The sequence below is a fragment of the Corythoichthys intestinalis genome, chromosome 10 (genome assembly GCF_030265065.1).
Source record: "Corythoichthys intestinalis isolate RoL2023-P3 chromosome 10, ASM3026506v1, whole genome shotgun sequence".
Classification (NCBI taxonomy): domain Eukaryota; kingdom Metazoa; phylum Chordata; class Actinopteri; order Syngnathiformes; family Syngnathidae; genus Corythoichthys; species Corythoichthys intestinalis.
The window spans coordinates 1,935,443-1,958,521 of record NC_080404.1 but is presented as its reverse complement, the minus strand read 5'-3'; positions in this window follow the sequence as shown (position 1 = coordinate 1,958,521).

Genomic DNA, 23,079 nt, shown 5'->3' with positions numbered 1-23,079 from the left:
AAATTTCCACATGTAACTACTAGATTGTGATACAATACACTAATGGTTGAAGTTTGGTTGACTTCTGCGCAGCGGTTTGGGAGTGAACATCAAAATTACATTTCTCGGCCATATCGCATAGATCTCACTGTGAAAAGGCTTAAATGACTTTTTTTAATTAAGTTTGAAGATTGCGCTCAAATCAAATGTCCTAGAACTAAATTTCCAAATGTAACTACTAGATTGTGATAAAATACACTATTGAGTGAAGTTTGGTTGACTTCTGCGCAGCGGTTTGGGAGTTAACATCAAAATTACATTTCTCGGCCATATCGCATAGATCTCACTGTGAAAAGGCTTAAATGACTTTTTTAATTAAGTTTGATGATTGCGTTCAAACAAAATGTCCTAGAACAAAATTTTCAAATGTAACTACTAGATTGTGATACAATACATTATTGGGTTAAGTTTGGTTGACTTCTGCGCAGCGGTTTGGGAGTTAACATCAAAATTACATTTCTCGGCCATATCGCATAGATCTCACTGTGAAAAGGCTTAAATGGCTTTTTTGACCTAAGTTTAATGATTGCGCTCAAATCAAATGTCCTATAACCAAATTTTAAAATGTAACTACTAGAATGTGATACAATACACTATTGGGTGAAGTTTGGTTGACTTCTGCGCAGCGGTTTGGGAGTTAACATCAAAATTACATTTCTCGGCCATATCGCATAGATCTCACTGTGAAAAGGCTTAAATGGCTTTTTTGACCTAAGTTTGAGGATTGCGCTCAAATCAAATGTCCAATAACCAAATTTCCACATGTAACTACTAGATTGTGATACAATACACTAATGGGTGAAGTTTGGTTGACTTCTGCGCAGCGGTTTGGGAGTTAACATCAAAATTACATTTCTCGGCCATATCGCATAGATCTCACTGTGAAAAGGCTTAAATGACTTTTTTAATTAAGTTTGATGATTGCGTTCAAACAAAATGTCATAGAACAAAATTTTCAAATGTAACTACTAGATTGTGATACAATACACTATTGGGTGAAGTTTGGTTGACTTCTGCGCAGCGGTTTGGGAGTTAACATCAAAATTACATTTCTCGGCCATATCGCAGAGATCTCACTGTGAAAAGGCTTAATTGGCTTTTTTGACCTAAGTTTGAGGATTGCGCTCAAATCAAATGTCCTAGAACCAAATTACTACATGTAACTACTAGATTGTGATACAATACACTAATGGGTTAAGTTTGGTTGACTTCTGCGCAGCGGTTTGGGAGTTAACATCAAAATTACATTTCTCGGCCATATCGCATAGATCTCACTGTAAAAAGGCTTAAATGACTTTTTTAATTAAGTTTGATGATTGCGCTCAAACAAAATGTCCTAGAACAAAATTTTCAAATGTAACTACTAGATTGTGTTACAATACACTATTGGGTGAAGTTTGGTTGACTTCTGCGCAGCGGTTTGGGAGTTAACATCAAAATTACATTTCTCGGCCATATCGCATAGATCTCACTGTGAAAAGGCTTAAATGGCTTTTTTGACCTAAGTTTGAGGATTCCGCTCAAACCAAATGTCCTAGAACGAAATTTTCAAATGTAACTACTAGAATGTGATACAATACACTATTGGATGAAGTTTGGTTGCCTTCTGCGCAGCGGTTTGGGAGTTAACATCAAAATTACATTTCCCGGCCATATCGCATAGATCTCACTGTGAAAAGGCTTAAATGGCTTTTTTGACCTAAGTTTAATAATTGCGCTCAAACCAAATGTCCTAGAACCAAATTTCCACATGTAATTACTAGATTGTGATACAATACACTAATGGGTGAAGTTTGGTTGACTTCTGCGCAGCGGTTTGGGAGTTAACATCAAAATTACATTTCTCGGCCATATCGCATAGATCTCACTGTGAAAAGGCTTAAATGACTTTTTTAATTAAGTTTAATGATTGCGCTCAAACCAAATGTCCTAGAACGAAATTTTCAAATGTAACTACTAGAATGTGATACAATACACTATTGGGTGAAGTTTAGTTGACTTCTGCGCAGCGGTTTGGGAGTTAACATCAAAATTACATTTCTCGGCCATATCGCATAGATCTCACTGTGAAAAGGCTTAAATGGCTTTTTTGACCTAAGTTTAATGATTGCGCTCAAACCAAATGTCCTAGAACTAAATTTTTAAATGTAACTACCAGAATGTGATACAATACACTTTTGGGTGAAGTTTGGTTGACTTCTTCGCAGCGGTTTGGGAGTGAACATCAAAATTACATTTCTCGGCCATATCGCATAGATCTCACTGTGAAAAGGCTTAAATGACTTTTTTTAATTAAGTTTGAAGATTGCGCTCAAATCAAATGTCCTAGAACTAAATTTCCAAATGTAACTACTAGGTTGTGATAAAATACATTATTGGGTGAAGTTTGGTTGACTTCTGCGCAGCGGTTTGGGAGTTAACATCAAAATTACATTTCTCGGCCATATCGCATAGATCTCACTGTGAAAAGGCTTAAATGGCTTTTTTGACCTAAGTTTAATGATTGCGCTCAAATCAAATGTCCTATAACCAAATTTTAAAATGTAACTACTAGAATGTGATAGAATACACTATTGGGTGAAGTTTGGTTGACTTCTGCGCAGCGGTTTGGGAGTTAACATCAAAATTACATTTCTCGGCCATATCGCATAGATCTCACTGTGAAAAGGCTTAAATGGCTTTTTTGACCTAAGTTTGAGGATTGCGCTCAAATCAAATGTCCTAGAACCAAATTTCCACATGTAACTACTAGATTGTGATACAATACACTAATGGGTGAAGTTTGGTTGACTTCTGCGCAGCGGTTTGGGAGTTAACATCAAAATTACATTTCTCGGCCATATCGCATAGATCTCACTGTGAAAAGGCTTAAATGGCTTTTTTGACCTAAGTTTGAGGATTGCGCTCAAATCAAATGTCCAATAACCAAATTTCCACATGTAACTACTAGATTGTGATACAATACACTAATGGGTGAAGTTTGGTTGACTTCTGCGCAGCGGTTTGGGAGTTAACATCAAAATTACATTTCTCGGCCATATCGCATAGATCTCACTGTGAAAAGGCTTAAATGACTTTTTTAATTAAGTTTAATGATTGCGCTCAAACCAAATGTCCTAGAACGAAATTTTCAAATGTAACTACTAGAATGTGATACAATACACTATTGGGTGAAGTTTAGTTGACTTCTGCGCAGCGGTTTGGGAGTTAACATCAAAATTACATTTCTCGGCCATATCGCATAGATCTCACTGTGAAAAGGCTTAAATGGCTTTTTTGACCTAAGTTTAATGATTGCGCTCAAACCAAATGTCCTAGAACGAAATTTTTAAATGTAACTACCAGAATGTGATACAATACACTTTTGGGTGAAGTTTGATTGACTTCTGCGCAGCGGTTTGGGAGTTAACATCAAAATTACATTTCTCGGCCATATCGCATAGATCTCACTGTGAAAAGGCTTAAATGACTTTTTTAATTAAGTTTGATGATTGCGTTCAAACAAAATGTCCTAGAACAAAATTTTCAAATGTAACTACTAGATTGTGATAAAATACATTATTGGGTGAAGTTTGGTTGACTTCTGCGCAGCGGTTTGGGAGTTAACATCAAAATTACATTTCTCGGCCATATCGCATAGATCTCACTGTGAAAAGGCTTAAATGGCTTTTTTGACCTAAGTTTAATGATTGCGCTCAAATCAAATGTCCTATAACCAAATTTTAAAATGTAACTACTAGAATGTGATACAATACACTATTGGGTGAAGTTTGGTTGACTTCTGCGCAGCGGTTTGGGAGTTAACATCAAAATTACATTTCTCGGCCATATCGCATAGATCTCACTGTGAAAAGGCTTAAATGGCTTTTTTGACCTAAGTTTGAGGATTGCGCTCAAATCAAATGTCCTAGAACCAAATTTCCACATGTAACTACTAGATTGTGATACAATACACTAATGGGTGAAGTTTGGTTGACTTCTGCGCAGCGGTTTGGGAGTTAACATCAAAATTACATTTCTCGGCCATATCGCATAGATCTCACTGTGAAAAGGCTTAAATGGCTTTTTTGACCTAAGTTTGAGGATTGCGCTCAAATCAAATGTCCAATAACCAAATTTCCACATGTAACTACTAGATTGTGATACAATACACTAATGGGTGAAGTTTGGTTGACTTCTGCGCAGCGGTTTGGGAGTTAACATCAAAATTACATTTCTCGGCCATATCGCATAGATCTCACTGTGAAAAGGCCTAAATGACTTTTTTAATTAAGTTTGATGATTGCGTTCAAACAAAATGTCATAGAACAAAATTTTCAAATGTAACTACTAGATTGTGATACAATACACTATTGGGTGAAGTTTGGTTGACTTCTGCGCAGCGGTTTGGGAGTTAACATCAAAATTACATTTCTCGGCCATATCGCAGAGATCTCACTGTGAAAAGGCTTAAATGGCTTTTTTGACCTAAGTTTGAGGATTGCGCTCAAATCAAATGTCCTAGAACCAAATTTCCACATGTAACTACTAGATTGTGATACAATACACTAATGGGTGAAGTTTGGTTGACTTCTGCGTAGCGGTTTGGGAGTTAACATCAAAATTACATTTCTCGGCCATATCGCATAGATCTCACTGTGAAAAGGCTTAAATGACTTTTTTAATTAAGTTTGATGATTGCGCTCAAACAAAATGTCCTAGAACAAAATTTTCAAATGTAACTACTAGATTGTGTTACAATACACTATTGGGTGAAGTTTGGTTGACTTCTGCGCAGCGGTTTGGGAGTTAACATCAAAATTACATTTCTCGGCCATATCGCATAGATCTCACTGTGAAAATGCTTAAATGGCTTTTTTGACCTAAGTTTGAGGATTGCGCTCAAATCAAATGTCCTAGAACCAAATTTCCACATGTAACTACTAGATTGTGATACAATACACTAATGGTTGAAGTTTGGTTGACTTCTGCGCAGCGGTTTGGGAGTTAACATCAAAATTACATTTCTCGGCCATATCGCATAGATCTCACTGTGAAAAGGCTTAAATGGCTTTTTTGACCTAAGTTTAATAATTGCGCTCAAACCAAATGTCCTAGAACGAAATTTTCAAATGTAACTACTAGAATGTGATACAATACACTATTGGATGAAGTTTGGTTGCCTTCTGGGCAGCGGTTTGGGAGTTAACATCAAAATTACATTTCTCGGCCATATCGCATAGATCTCACTGTGAAAAGGCTTAAATGGCTTTTTTGACCTAAGTTTGAGGATTGCGCTAAAATCAAATGTCCTAGAACCAAATTTCCACATGTAATTACTAGATTGTGATACAATACACTAATGGGTGAAGTTTGGTTGACTTCTGCGCAGCGGTTTGGGAGTTAACATCAAAATTACATTTCTCGGCCATATCGCATAGATCTCACTATGAAAAGGCTTAAATGACTTTTTTAATTAAGTTTAATGATTGCGCTCAAACCAAATGTCCTAGAACGAAATTTTCAAATGTAACTACTAGAATGTGATACAATACACTATTGGGTGAAGTTTAGTTGACTTCTGCGCAGCGGTTTGGGAGTTAACATCAAAATTACATTTCTCGGCCATATCGCATAGATCTCACTGTGAAAAGGCTTAAATGGCTTTTTTGACCTAAGTTTAATGATTGCGCTCAAACCAAATGTCCTAGAACGAAATTTTTAAATGTAACTACCAGAATGTAATACAATACACTTTTGGGTGAAGTTTGATTGACTTCTGCGCAGCGGTTTGGGAATTAACATCAAAATTACATTTCTCGGCCATATCGCATAGATCTCACTGTGAAAAGGCTTAAATGGCTTTTTTGACCTAAGTTTGAGGATTGCGCTCAAATCAAATGTCCTAGAACCAAATTTCTACATGTAACTACTAGATTGTGATACAATACACTAATGGGTGAAGTTTGGTTGACTTCTGCGCAGCGGTTTGGGAGTTAACATCAAAATTACATTTCTCGGCCATATCGCATTGATCTCACTGTGAAAAGGCTTAAATGACTTTTTTAATTAAGTTTGATGATTGCGCTCAAACAAAATGTCCTAGAACAAAATTTTCAAATGTAACTACTAGATTGTGATACAATACACTATTGGGTGAAGTTTGGTTGACTTCTGCGCAGCGGTTTGGGAGTTAACATCAAAATTACATTTCTCGGCCATATCGCATAGATCTCACTGTGAAAAGGCTTAAATGGCTTTTTTGACCTAAGTTTGAGGATTGCGCTCAAATCAAATGTCCTAGAACCAAATTTCAACATGTAACTACTAGATTGTGATACAATACACTAATGGTTGAAGTTTGGTTGACTTCTGCGCAGCGGTTTGGGAGTGAACATCAAAATTACATTTCTCGGCCATATCGCATAGATCTCACTGTGAAAAGGCTTAAATGACTTTTTTTAATTAAGTTTGAAGATTGCGCTCAAATCAAATGTCCTAGAACTAAATTTCCAAATGTAACTACTAGATTGTGATAAAATACACTATTGGGTGAAGTTTGGTTGACTTCTGCGCAGCGGTTTGGGAGTTAACATCAAAATTACATTTCTCGGCCATATCGCATAGATCTCACTGTGAAAAGGCTTAAATGACTTTTTTGACCTAAGTTTAATAATTGCGCTCAAACCAAATGTCCTAGAACGAAATTTTCAAATGTAACTACTAGAATGTGATACAATACACTATTGGATGAAGTTTGGTTGCCTTCTGCGCAGCGGTTTGGGAGTTAACATCAAAATTACATTTCTCGGCCATATCGCATAGATCTCACTGTGAAAAGGCTTAAATGACTTTTTTAATTAAGTTTGATGATTGCGTTCAAACAAAATGTCATAGAACAAAATTTTCAAATGTAACTACTAGATTGTGATACAATACACTATTGGGTGAAGTTTGGTTGACTTCTGCGCAGCGGTTTGGGAGTTAACATCAAAATTACATTTCTCGGCCATATCGCATAGATCTCACTGTGAAAAGGCTTAAATGGCTTTTTTGACCTAAGTTTAATTATTGCGCTCAAACCAAATGTCCAATAACCAAATTTCCACATGTAACTACTAGATTGTGATACAATACACTAATGGGTGAAGTTTGGTTGACTTCTGCGCAGCGGTTTGGGAGTTAACATCAAAATTACATTTCTCGGCCATATCGCATAGATCTCACTGTGAAAAGGCTTAAATGGCTTTTTTGACCTAAGTTTGAGGATTGCGCTCAAATCAAATGTCCTAGAACCAAATTTCCACATGTAACTACTAGATTGTGATACAATACACTATTGGGTGAAGTTTGGTTGACTTCTGCGCAGCGGTTTGGGAGTTAACATCAAAATTACATTTCTCGGCCATATCGCATAGATCTCACTGTGAAAAGGCTTAAATGACTTTTTTAATTAAGTTTGATGATTGCGTTCAAACAAAATGTCCTAGAACAAAATTTTCAAATGTAACTACTAGATTGTGATACAATACACTAATGGGTGAAGTTTGGTTGACTTCTGCGCAGCGGTTTGGGAGTTAACATCAAAATTACATTTCTCGGCCATATCGCATAGATCTCACTGTGAAAAGGCTTAAATGACTTTTTTAATTAAGTTTAATGATTGCGCTCAAACCAAATGTCCTAGAACGAAATTTTCAAATGTAACTACTAGAATGTGATACAATACACTATTGGGTGAAGTTTAGTTGACTTCTGCGCAGCGGTTTGGGAGTTAACATCAAAATTACATTTCTCGGCCATATCGCATAGATCTCACTGTGAAAAGGCTTAAATGGCTTTTTTGACCTAAGTTTAATGATTGCGCTCAAACCAAATGTCCTAGAACGAAATTTTTAAATGTAACTACCAGAATGTGATACAATACACTTTTGGGTGAAGTTTGATTGACTTCTGCGCAGCGGTTTGGGAGTTAACATCAAAATTACATTTCTCGGCCATATCGCATAGATCTCACTGTGAAAAGGCTTAAATGACTTTTTTTAATTAAGTTTGAAGATTGCGCTCAAATCAAATGTCCTAGAACTAAATTTCCAAATGTAACTACTAGATTGTGATAAAATACACTATTGGGTGAAGTTTGGTTGACTTCTGCGCAGCGGTTTGGGAGTTAACATCAAAATTACATTTCTCGGCCATATCGCATAGATCTCACTGTGAAAAGGCTTAAATGACTTTTTTGACCTAAGTTTAATAATTGCGCTCAAACCAAATGTCCTAGAACGAAATTTTCAAATGTAACTACTAGAATGTGATACAATACACTATTGGATGAAGTTTGGTTGCCTTCTGCGCAGCGGTTTGGGAGTTAACATCAAAATTACATTTCTCGGCCATATCGCATAGATCTCACTGTGAAAAGGCTTAAATGACTTTTTTAATTAAGTTTGATGATTGCGTTCAAACAAAATGTCATAGAACAAAATTTTCAAATGTAACTACTAGATTGTGATACAATACACTATTGGGTGAAGTTTGGTTGACTTCTGCGCAGCGGTTTGGGAGTTAACATCAAAATTACATTTCTCGGCCATATCGCATAGATCTCACTGTGAAAAGGCTTAAATGGCTTTTTTGACCTAAGTTTGAGGATTGCGCTCAAATCAAATGTCCTAGAACCAAATTTCCACATGTAACTACTAGATTGTGATACAATACACTAATGGTTGAAGTTTGGTTGACTTCTGCGCAGCGGTTTGGGAGTGAACATCAAAATTACATTTCTCGGCCATATCGCATAGATCTCACTGTGAAAAGGCTTAAATGACTTTTTTTAATTAAGTTTGAAGATTGCGCTCAAATCAAATGTCCTAGAACTAAATTTCCAAATGTAACTACTAGATTGTGATAAAATACACTATTGGGTGAAGTTTGGTTGACTTCTGCGCAGCGGTTTGGGAGTTAACATCAAAATTACATTTCTCGGCCATATCGCATAGATCTCACTGTGAAAAGGCTTAAATGACTTTTTTAATTAAGTTTGATGATTGCGTTCAAACAAAATGTCCTAGAACAAAATTTTCAAATGTAACTACTAGATTGTGATACAATACACTATTGGGTGAAGTTTGGTTGACTTCTGCGCAGCGGTTTGGGAGTTAACATCAAAATTACATTTCTCGGCCATATCGCATAGATCTCACTGTGAAAAGGCTTAAATGGCTTTTTTGACCTAAGTTTGAGGATTGCGCTCAAATCAAATGTCCTAGAACCAAATTTCCACATGTAACTACTAGATTGTGATACAATACACTATTGGGTGAAGTTTGGTTGACTTCTGCGCAGCGGTTTGGGAGTTAACATCAAAATTACATTTCTCGGCCATATCGCATAGATCTCACTGTGAAAAGGCTTAAATGACTTTTTTAATTAAGTTTGATGATTGCGTTCAAACAAAATGTCCTAGAACAAAATTTTCAAATGTAACTACTAGATTGTGATACAATACACTAATGGGTGAAGTTTGGTTGACTTCTGCGCAGCGGTTTGGGAGTTAACATCAAAATTACATTTCTCGGCCATATCGCATAGATCTCACTGTGAAAAGGCTTAAATGACTTTTTTAATTAAGTTTAATGATTGCGCTCAAACCAAATGTCCTAGAACGAAATTTTCAAATGTAACTACTAGAATGTGATACAATACACTATTGGGTGAAGTTTAGTTGACTTCTGCGCAGCGGTTTGGGAGTTAACATCAAAATTACATTTCTCGGCCATATCGCATAGATCTCACTATGAAAAGGCTTAAATGACTTTTTTAATTAAGTTTGATGATTGCGCTCAAACAAAATGTCCTAGAACGAAATTTTTAAATGTAACTACCAGAATGTGATACAATACACTTTTGGGTGAAGTTTGATTGACTTCTGCGCAGCGGTTTGGGAGTTAACATCAAAATTACATTTCTCGGCCATATCGCATAGATCTCACTGTGAAAAGGCTTAAATGGCTTTTTTGACCTAAGTTTGAGGATTGCGCTCAAATCAAATGTCCTAGAACCAAATTTCTACATGTAACTACTAGATTGTGATACAATACACTAATGGGTGAAGTTTGGTTGACTTCTGCGCAGCGGTTTGGGAGTCAACATCAAAATTACATTTCTCGGCCATATCGCATTGATCTCACTGTGAAAAGGCTTAAATGACTTTTTTAATTAAGTTTGATGATTGCGCTCAAACAAAATGTCCTAGAACAAAATTTTCAAATGTAACTACTAGATTGTGATACAATACACTATTGGGTGAAGTTTGGTTGACTTCTGCGCAGCGGTTTGGGAGTTAACATCAAAATTACATTTCTCGGCCATATCGCATAGATCTCACTGTGAAAAGGCTTAAATGGCTTTTTTGACCTAAGTTTGAGGATTGCGCTCAAATCAAATGTCCTAGAACCAAATTTCCACATGTAACTACTAGATTGTGATACAATACACTAATGGTTGAAGTTTGGTTGACTTCTGCGCAGCGGTTTGGGAGTGAACATCAAAATTACATTTCTCGGCCATATCGCATAGATCTCACTGTTAAAAGGCTTAAATGACTTTTTTTAATTAGGTTTGAAGATTGCGCTCAAATCAAATGTCCTAGAACTAAATTTCCAAATGTAACTACTAGATTGTGATAAAATACACTATTGGGTGAAGTTTGGTTGACTTCTGCGCAGCGGTTTGGGAGTTAACATCAAAATTACATTTCTCGGCCATATCGCATAGATCTCACTGTGAAAAGGCTTAAATGACTTTTTTAATTAAGTTTGATGATTGCGTTCAAACAAAATGTCCTAGAACAAAATTTTCAAATGTAACTACTAGATTGTGATACAATACACTATTGGGTGAAGTTTGGTTGACTTCTGCGCAGCGGTTTGGGAGTTAACATCAAAATTACATTTCTCGGCCATATCGCATAGATCTCACTGTGAAAAGGCTTAAATGGCTTTTTTGACCTAAGTTTGAGGATTGCGCTCAAATCAAATGTCCTAGAACCAAATTTCCACATGTAACTACTAGATTGTGATACAATACACTATTGGGTGAAGTTTGGTTGACTTCTGCGCAGCGGTTTGGGAGTTAACATCAAAATTACATTTCTCGGCCATATCGCATAGATCTCACTGTGAAAAGGCTTAAATGACTTTTTTAATAAAGTTTGATTATTGCGTTCAAACAAAATGTCCTAGAACAAAATTTTCAAATGTAACTACTAGATTGTGATACAATACACTATTGGGTGAAGTTTGATTGACTTCTGCGCAGCGGTTTGGGAGTTAACATCAAAATTACATTTCTCGGCCATATCGCATAGATCTCACTGTGAAAAGGCTTAAATGGCTTTTTTGACCTAAGTTTAAAGATTGCGCTCAAACCAAATGTCCTAGAACGAAATTTTCAAATGTAACTACTAGAATGTGATACAATACACTATTGGGTGAAGTTTGGTTGATTTCTGCGCAGCGGTTTGGGAGTTAACATCAAAATTACATTTCTCGGCCATATCGCATAGATCTCACTGTGAAAAGGCTTAAATGGCTTTTTTGACCTAAGTTTGAGGATTGCGCTCAAATCAAATGTCCTAGAACCTAATTTCCACATGTAACTACTAGATTGTGATACAATACACTAATGGGTGAAGTTTGGTTGACTTCTGCGCAGCGGTTTGGGAGTTAACATCAAAATTACATTTCTCGGCCATATCGCATAGATCTCACTATGAAAAGGCTTAAATGACTTTTTTAATTAAGTTTGATGATTGCGCTCAAACAAAATGTCCTAGAACAAAATTTTCAAATGTAACTACTAGATTGTGATAAAATACACTATTGGGTGAAGTTTGGTTGACTTCTGCGCAGCGGTTTGAGAGTTAACATCAAAATTACATTTCTCGGCCATATCGCATAGATCTCACTGTGAAAAGGCTTAAATGGCTTTTTTGACCTAAGTTTGAGGATTGCGCTCAAATCAAATGTCCTATAACCAAATTTCCACATGTAACTACTAGATTGTGATACAATACACTAATGGGTGAAGTTTGGTTGACTTCTGCGCAGCGGTTTGGGAGTTAACATCAAAATTACATTTCTCGGCCATATCGCATAGATCTCACTGTGAAAAGGCTTAAATGACTTTTTTAATTAAGTTTGATGATTGCGTTCAAACAAAATGTCCTAGAACAAAATTTTCAAATGTAACTACTAGATTGTGATACAATACACTATTGGGTGAAGTTTGGTTGACTTCTGCGCAGCGGTTTGGGAGTTAACATCAAAATTACATTTCTCGGCCATAATCTCATAGATCTCACTGTGAAAAGGCTTAAATGGCTTTTTTGACCTAAGTTTAATAATTGTGCTCAAACCAAATGTCCTAGAACCAAATTTCAAATGTAACTACTAGAATGTGATACAATACACTATTGGGTGAAGTTTGGTTGACTTCTGCGCAGCGGTTTGGGAGTTAACATCAAAATTACATTTCTCGGCCATATCGCATAGATCTCACTGTGAAAAGGCTTAAATGACTTTTTTAATTGTTTGATGATTGCGCTCAAACAAAATTTCCTAGAACAAAATTTTCAAATGTAACTACTAGATTGTGATACAATACACTATTGGGTGAAGTTTGGTTGACTTCTGCGCAGCGGTTTGGGAGTTAACATCAAAATTACATTTCTCGGCCATATCGCATAGATCTCACTGTGAAAAGGCTTAAATGGCTTTTTTGACCTAAGTTTAATGATTGCGCTCAAACCAAATGTCCTAGAACGAAATTTTCAAATGTAACTACTAGAATGTGATACAATACACTATTGGGTGAAGTTTGGTTGACTTCTGCGCAGCGGTTTGGGAGTTAACATCAAAATTACATTTCTCGGCCATATCGCATAGATCTCACTGTGAAAAGGCTTAAATGGCTTTTTTGACCTAGGTTTGAGGATTGCACTCAAATCAAATGTCCTAGAACCAAATTTCCACATGTAACTACTAGATTGTGATACAATACACTAATGGGTGAAGTTTGGTTGACTTCTGCGCAGCGGTTTGGGAGTTAACATCAAAATTACATTTCTCGGCCATATCGCATAGATCTCACTGTGAAAAGGCTTAAATGGCTTTTTTGACCTAAGTTTGAGGATTGCGCTCAAATCAAATGTCCAATAACCAAATTTCCACATGTAACTACTAGATTGTGATACAATACACTAATGGGTGAAGTTTGGTTGACTTCTGCGCAGCGGTTTGGGAGTTAACATCAAAATTACATTTCTCGGCCATATCGCATAGATCTCACTGTGAAAAGGCTTAAATGACTTTTTTAATTAAGTTTGATGATTGCGTTCAAACAAAATGTCATAGAACAAAATTTTCAAATGTAACTACTAGATTGTGATACAATACACTATTGGGTGAAGTTTGGTTGACTTCTGCGCAGCGGTTTGGGAGTTAACATCAAAATTACATTTCTCGGCCATATCGCATAGATCTCACTGTGAAAAGGCTTAAATGGCTTTTTTGACCTAAGTTTAATGATTGCGCTCAAATCAAATGTCCTATAACCAAATTTTCAAATGTAATTACTAGATTGTGATACAATACACTAATGGGTGAAGTTTGGTTGACTTCTGCGCAGCGGTTTGGGAGTTAACATCAAAATTACATTTCTCGGCCATATCGCATAGATCTCACTGTGAAAAGGCTTAAATGACTTTTTTAATTAAGTTTAATGATTGCGCTCAAACCAAATGTCCTAGAACAAAATTTTCAAATGTAACTAGATTGTGATACAATACACTATTGGGTGAAGTTTGGTTGACTTCTGCGCAGCGGTTTGGGAGTTAACATCAAAATTACATTTCTCGGCCATATCGCATAGATCTCACTGTGAAAAGGCTTAAATGGCTTTTTTGACCTAAGTTTGAGGATTGCGCTCAAATCAAATGTCCTAGAACCAAATTTTCACATGTAACTACTAGATTGTGATACAATACACTATTGGGTGAAGTTTGGTTGACTTCTGCGCAGCGGTTTGGGAGTTAACATCAAAATTACATTTCTCGGCCATATCGCATAGATCTCACTGTGAAAAGGCTTAAATGACTTTTTTAATTAAGTTTGATGATTGCGTTCAAACAAAATGTCATAGAACAAAATTTTCAAATGTAACTACTAGATTGTGATACAATACACTATTGGGTGAAGTTTGGTTGACTTCTGCGCAGCGGTTTGGGAGTTAACATCAAAATTACATTTCTCGGCCATATCGCAGAGATCTCACTGTGAAAAGGCTTAAATGGCTTTTTTGACCTAAGTTTGAGGATTGCGCTCAAATCAAATGTCCTAGAACCAAATTTCCACATGTAATTACTAGATTGTGATACAATACACTAATGGGTGAAGTTTGGTTGACTTCTGCGCAGCGGTTTGGGAGTTAACATCAAAATTACATTTCTCGGCCATATCGCATAGATCTCACTGTGAAAAGGCTTAAATGACTTTTTTAATTAAGTTTAATGATTGCGCTCAAACCAAATGTCCTAGAACGAAATTTTCAAATGTAACTACTAGAATGTGATACAATACACTATTGGGTGAAGTTTAGTTGACTTCTGCGCAGCGGTTTGGGAGTTAACATCAAAATTACATTTCTCGGCCATATCGCATAGATCTCACTGTGAAAAGGCTTAAATGGCTTTTTTGACCTAAGTTTAATGATTGCGCTCAAACCAAATGTCCTAGAACGAAATTTTCAAATGTAACTACTAGAATGTGATACAATACACTATTGGGTGAAGTTTGATTGACTTCTGCGCAGCGGTTTGGGAGTTAACATCAAAATTACATTTCTCGGCCATATCGCATAGATCTCACTGTGAAAAGGCTTAAATGGCTTTTTTGACCTAAGTTTGAGGATTGCGCTCAAATTAAATGTCCTAGAACCAAATTTCTACATGTAACTACTAGATTGTGATACAATACACTAATGGGTGAAGTTTGGTTGACTTCTGCGCAGCGGTTTGGGAGTTAACATCAAAATTACATTTCTCGGCCATATCGCATAGATCTCACTGTGAAAAGGCTTAAATGACTTTTTTAATTAAGTTTGATGATTGCGCTCAAACAAAATATCCTAGAACAAAATTTTCAAATGTAACTACTAGATTGTGATACAATACACTAATGGGTGAAGTTTGGTTGACTTCTGCGCAGCGGTTTGGGAGTTAACATCAAAATTACATTTCTCGGCCATATCGCATAGATCTCACTGTGAAAAGGCTTAAATGACTTTTTTAATTAAGTTTGATAATTGCGTTCAAACAAAATGTCATAGAACAAAATTTTCAAATGTAACTACTAGATTGTGATACAATACACTATTGGGTGAAGTTTGGTTGACTTCTGCGCAGCGGTTTGGGAGTTAACATCAAAATTACATTTCTCGGCCATATCGCAGAGATCTCACTGTGAAAAGGCTTAAATGGCTTTTTTGACCTAAGTTTAAAGATTGCGCTCAAACCAAATGTCCTAGAACGAAATTTTCCAATGTAACTACTAGAATGTGATACAATACACTATTGGGTGAAGTTTGGTTGACTTCTGCGCAGCGGTTTGGGAGTTAACATCAAAATTACATTTCTCGGCCATATCGCATAGATCTCACTGTGAAAAGGCTTAAATGGCTTTTTTGACCTAAGTTTGAGGATTGCGCTCAAATCAAATGTCCAATAACCAAATTTCCACATGTAACTACTAGATTGTGATACAATACACTAATGGGTGAAGTTTGGTTGACTTCTGCGCAGCGGTTTGGGAGTTAACATCAAAATTACATTTCTCGGCCATATCGCATAGATCTCACTGTGAAAAGGCTTAAATGACTTTTTTAATTAAGTTTGATGATTGCGTTCAAACAAAATGTCATAGAACAAAATTTTCAAATGTAACTACTAGATTGTGATACAATACACTATTGGGTGAAGTTTGGTTGACTTCTGCGCAGCGGTTTGGGAGTTAACATCAAAATTACATTTCTCGGCCATATCGCAGAGATCTCACTGTGAAAAGGCTTAAATGGCTTTTTTGACCTAAGTTTGAGGATTGCGCTCAAATCAAATGTCCTAGAACCAAATTTCCACATGTAATTACTAGATTGTGATACAATACACTAATGGGTGAAGTTTGGTTGACTTCTGCGCAGCGGTTTGGGAGTTAACATCAAAATTACATTTCTCGGCCATATCGCATAGATCTCACTGTGAAAAGGCTTAAATGACTTTTTTAATTAAGTTTAATGATTGCGCTCAAACCAAATGTCCTAGAACGAAATTTTCAAATGTAACTACTAGAATGTGATACAATACACTATTGGGTGAAGTTTAGTTGACTTCTGCGCAGCGGTTTGGGAGTTAACATCAAAATTACATTTCTCGGCCATATCGCATAGATCTCACTGTGAAAAGGCTTAAATGGCTTTTTTGACCTAAGTTTAATGATTGCGCTCAAACCAAATGTCCTAGAACGAAATTTTCAAATGTAACTACTAGAATGTGATACAATACACTATTGGGTGAAGTTTGATTGACTTCTGCGCAGCGGTTTGGGAGTTAACATCAAAATTACATTTCTCGGCCATATCGCAGAGATCTCACTGTGAAAAGGCTTAAATGGCTTTTTTGACCTAAGTTTGAGGATTGCGCTCAAATCAAATGTCCAAGAACCAAATTTCCAAATGTAACTACTAGATTGTGATACAATACACTATTGGGTGAAGTTTGGTTGTCTTCAGCGCAGCGGTTTGGGAGTTAACATCAAAATTACATTTCTCGGCCATATCGCATAGATCTCACTGTGAAAAGGCTTAAATGACTTTTTTAATTAAGTTTGATGATTGCGTTCAAACAAAATGTCCTAGAACAAAATTTTCAAATGTAACTACTAGATTGTGATACAATACACTATTGGGTGAAGTTTGATTGACTTCTGCGCAGCGGTTTGGGAGTTAACATCAAAATTACATTTCTCGGCCATATCGCATAGATCTCACTGTGAAAAGGCTTAAATGGCTTTTTTGACCTAAGTTTAAAGATTGCGCTCAAACCAAATGTCCTAGAACGAAATTTTCAAATGTAACTACTAGAATGTGATACAATACACTATTGGGTGAAGTTTGGTTGATTTCTGCGCAGCGGTTTGGGAGTTAACATCAAAATTACATTTCTCGGCCATATCGCATAGATCTCACTGTGAAAAGGCTTAAATGGCTTTTTTGACCTAAGTTTGAGGATTGCGCTCAAATCAAATGTCCTAGAACCTAATTTCCACATGTAACTACTAGATTGTGATACAATACACTAATGGGTGAAGTTTGGTTGACTTCTGCGCAGCGGTTTGGGAGTTAACATCAAAATTACATTTCTCGGCCATATCGCATAGATCTCACTATGAAAAGGCTTAAATGACTTTTTTAATTAAGTTTGATGATTGCGCTCAAACAAAATGTCCTAGAACAAAATTTTCAAATGTAACTACTAGATTGTGATAAAATACACTATTGGGTGAAGTTTGGTTGACTTCTGCGCAGCGGTTTGGGAGTTAACATCAAAATTACATTTCTCGGCCATATCGCATAGATCTCACTGTGAAAAGGCTTAAATGACTTTTTTAATTAAGTTTGATGATTGCGTTCAAACAAAATGTCCTAGAACAAAATTTTCAAATGTAACTACTAGATTGTGATACAATACACTATTGGGTGAAGTTTGGTTGACTTCTGCGCAGCGGTTTGGGAGTTAACATCAAAATTACATTTCTCGGCCATAATCTCATAGATCTCACTGTGAAAAGGCTTAAATGGCTTTTTTGACCTAAGTTTAATAATTGTGCTCAAACCAAATGTCCTAGAACCAAATTTCAAATTTAACTACTAGAATGTGATACAATACACTATTGGGTGAAGTTTGGTTGACTTCTGCGCAGCGGTTTGGGAGTTAACATCAAAATTACATTTCTCGGCCATATCGCATAGATCTCACTGTGAAAAGGCTTAAATGACTTTTTTAATTGTTTGATGATTGCGCTCAAACAAAATTTCCTAGAACAAAATTTTCAAATGTAACTACTAGATTGTTATACAATACACTATTGGGTGAAGTTTGGTTGACTTCTGCGCAGCGGTTTGGGAGTTAACATCAAAATTACATTTCTCGGCCATATCGCATAGATCTCACTGTGAAAAGGCTTAAATGGCTTTTTTGACCTAAGTTTAATGATTGCGCTCAAACCAAATGTCCTAGAACGAAATTTTCAAATGTAACTACTAGAATGTGATACAATACACTATTGGGTGAAGTTTGGTTGACTTCTGCGCAGCGGTTTGGGAGTTAACATCAAAATTACATTTCTCGGCCATATCGCATAGATCTCACTGTGAAAAGGCTTAAATGGCTTTTTTGACCTAGGTTTGAGGATTGCGCTCAAATCAAATGTCCTAGAACCAAATTTCCACATGTAACTACTAGATTGTGATACAATACACTAATGGGTGAAGTTTGGTTGACTTCTGCGCAGCGGTTTGGGAGTTAACATCAAAATTACATTTCTCGGCCATATCGCATAGATCTCACTGTGAAAAGGCTTAAATGGCTTTTTTGACCTAAGTTTGAGGATTGCGCTCAAATCAAATGTCCAATAACCAAATTTCCAAATGTAACTACTAGATTGTGATACAATACACTATTGGGTGAAGTTTGGTTGTCTTCAGCGCAGCGGTTTGGGAGTTAACATCAAAATTACATTTCTCGGCCATATCGCATAGATCTCACTGTGAAAAGGCTTAAATGACTTTTTTAATTAAGTTTGATGATTGCGTTCAAACAAAATGTCCTAGAACAAAATTTTCAAATGTAACTACTAGATTGTGATACAATACACTATTGGGTGAAGTTTGATTGACTTCTGCGCAGCGGTTTGGGAGTTAACATCAAAATTACATTTCTCGGCCATATCGCATAGATCTCACTGTGAAAAGGCTTAAATGGCTTTTTTGACCTAAGTTTAAAGATTGCGCTCAAACCAAATGTCCTAGAACGAAATTTTCAAATGTAACTACTAGAATGTGATACAATACACTATTGGGTGAAGTTTGGTTGATTTCTGCGCAGCGGTTTGGGAGTTAACATCAAAATTACATTTCTCGGCCATATCGCATAGATCTCACTGTGAAAAGGCTTAAATGGCTTTTTTGACCTAAGTTTGAGGATTGCGCTCAAATCAAATGTCCTAGAACCTAATTTCCACATGTAACTACTAGATTGTGATACAATACACTAATGGGTGAAGTTTGGTTGACTTCTGCGCAGCGGTTTGGGAGTTAACATCAAAATTACATTTCTCGGCCATATCGCATAGATCTCACTATGAAAAGGCTTAAATGACTTTTTTAATTAAGTTTGATGATTGCGTTCAAACAAAATGTCCTAGAACAAAATTTTCAAATGTAACTACTAGATTGTGATAAAATACACTATTGGGTGAAGTTTGGTTGACTTCTGCGCAGCGGTTTGGGAGTTAACATCAAAATTACATTTCTCGGCCATATCGCATAGATCTCACTGTGAAAAGGCTTAAATGGCTTTTTTGACCTAAGTTTGAGGATTGCGCTCAAATCAAATGTCCTATAACCAAATTTCCACATGTAACTACTAGATTGTGATACAATACACTAATGGGTGAAGTTTGGTTGACTTCTGCGCAGCGGTTTGGGAGTTAACATCAAAATTACATTTCTCGGCCATATCGCATAGATCTCACTGTGAAAAGGCTTAAATGGCTTTTTTGACCTAAGTTTGAGGATTGCGCTCAAATCAAATGTCCAATAACCAAATTTCCACATGTAACTACTAGATTGTGATACAATACACTAATGGGTGAAGTTTGGTTGACTTCTGCGCAGCGGTTTGGGAGTTAACATCAAAATTACATTTCTCGGCCATATCGCATAGATCTCACTGTGAAAAGGCTTAAATGACTTTTTTAATTAAGTTTGATGATTGCGTTCAAACAAAATGTCATAGAACAAAATTTTCAAATGTAACTACTAGATTGTGATACAATACACTATTGGGTGAAGTTTGGTTGACTTCTGCGCAGCGGTTTGGGAGTTAACATCAAAATTACATTTCTCGGCCATATCGCATAGATCTCACTGTGAAAAGGCTTAAATGGCTTTTTTGACCTAAGTTTAATGATTGCGCTCAAATCAAATGTCCTATAACCAAATTTTCAAATGTAATTACTAGATTGTGATACAATACACTAATGGGTGAAGTTTGGTTGACTTCTGCGCAGCGGTTTGGGAGTTAACATCAAAATTACATTTCTCGGCCATATCGCATAGATCTCACTGTGAAAAGGCTTAAATGACTTTTTTAATTAAGTTTAATGATTGCGCTCAAACCAAATGTCCTAGAACAAAATTATAAAATGTAACTAGATTGTGATACAATACACTATTGGGTGAAGTTTGGTTGACTTCTGCGCAGCGGTTTGGGAGTTAACATCAAAATTACATTTCTCGGCCATATCGCATAGATCTCACTGTGAAAAGGCTTAAATGGCTTTTTTGACCTAAGTTTGAGGATTGCGCTCAAATCAAATGTCCTAGAACCAAATTTTCACATGTAACTACTAGATTGTGATACAATACACTATTGGGTGAAGTTTGATTGACTTCTGCGCAGCGGTTTGGGAGTTAACATCAAAATTACATTTCTCGGCCATATCGCATAGATCTCACTGTGAAAAGGCTTAAATGACTTTTTTAATTAAGTTTGATGATTGCGCTCAAACAAAATTTCCTAGAACAAAATTTTCAAATGTAACTACTAGATTGTGATACAATACACTATTGGGTGAAGTTTGGTTGACTTCTGTGCAGCGGTTTGGGAGTTAACATCAAAATTACATTTCTCGGCCATATCGCATAGATCTCACTGTGAAAAGGCTTAAATGGCTTTTTTGACCTAAGTTTAATGATTGCGCTCAAACCAAATGTCCTAGAACGAAATTTTCAAATGTAACTACTAGAATGTGATACAATACACTATTGGGTGAAGTTTGGTTGACTTCTGCGCAGCGGTTTGGGAGTTAACATCAAAATTACATTTCTCGGCCATATCGCATAGATCTCACTGTGAAAAGGCTTAAATGGCTTTTTTGACCTAAGTTTGAGGATTGCGCTCAAATCAAATGTCCTAGAACCAAATTTCCACATGTAACTACTAGATTGTGATACAATACACTAATGGGTGAAGTTTGGTTGACTTCTGCGCAGCGGTTTGGGAGTTAACATCAAAATTACATTTCTCGGCCATATCGCATAGATCTCACTGTGAAAAGGCTTAAATGGCTTTTTTGACCTAAGTTTGAGGATTGCGCTCAAATCAAATGTCCAATAACCAAATTTCCACATGTAACTACTAGATTGTGATACAATACACTAATGGGTGAAGTTTGGTTGACTTCTGAGCAGCGGTTTGGGAGTTAACATCAAAATTACATTTCTCGGCCATATCGCATAGATCTCACTGTGAAAAGGCTTAAATGACTTTTTTAATTAAGTTTGATGATTGCGTTCAAACAAAATGTCATAGAACAAAATTTTCAAATGTAACTACTAGATTGTGATACAATACACTATTGGGTGAAGTTTGGTTGACTTCTGCGCAGCGGTTTGGGAGTTAACATCAAAATTACATTTCTCGGCCATATCGCAGAGATCTCACTGTGAAAAGGCTTAAATGGCTTTTTTGACCTAAGTTTGAGGATTGCGCTCAAATCAAATGTCCTAGAACCAAATTTCCACATGTAATTACTAGATTGTGATACAATACACTAATGGGTGAAGTTTGGTTGACTTCTGCGCAGCGGTTTGGGAGTTAACATCAAAATTACATTTCTCGGCCATATCGCATAGATCTCACTGTGAAAAGGCTTAAATGACTTTTTTAATTAAGTTTAATGATTGCGCTCAAACCAAATGTCCTAGAACGAAATTTTCAAATGTAACTACTAGAATGTGATACAATACACTATTGGGTGAAGTTTAGTTGACTTCTGCGCAGCGGTTTGGGAGTTAACATCAAAATTACATTTCTCGGCCATATCGCATAGATCTCACTGTGAAAAGGCTTAAATGGCTTTTTTGACCTAAGTTTAATGATTGCGCTCAAACCAAATGTCCTAGAACGAAATTTTCAAATGTAACTACTAGAATGTGATACAATACACTATTGGGTGAAGTTTGATTGACTTCTGCGCAGCGGTTTGGGAGTTAACATCAAAATTACATTTCTCGGCCATATCGCATAGATCTCACTGTGAAAAGGCTTAAATGGCTTTTTTGACCTAAGTTTGAGGATTGCGCTCAAATTAAATGTCCTAGAACCAAATTTCTACATGTAACTACTAGATTGTGATACAATACACTAATGGGTGAAGTTTGGTTGACTTCTGCGCAACGGTTTGGGAGTTAACATCAAAATTACATTTCTCGGCCATATCGCATAGATCTCACTGTGAAAAGGCTTAAATGACTTTTTTAATTAAGTTTGATGATTGCGCTCAAACAAAATATCCTAGAACAAAATTTTCAAATGTAACTACTAGATTGTGATACAATACACTAATGGGTGAAGTTTGGTTGACTTCTGCGCAGCGGTTTGGGAGTTAACATCAAAATTACATTTCTCGGCCATATCGCATAGATCTCACTGTGAAAAGGCTTAAATGACTTTTTTAATTAAGTTTGATAATTGCGTTCAAACAAAATGTCATAGAACAAAATTTTCAAATGTAACTACTAGATTGTGATACAATACACTATTGGGTGAAGTTTGGTTGACTTCTGCGCAGCGGTTTGGGAGTTAACATCAAAATTACATTTCTCGGCCATATCGCAGAGATCTCACTGTGAAAAGGCTTAAATGGCTTTTTTGACCTAAGTTTA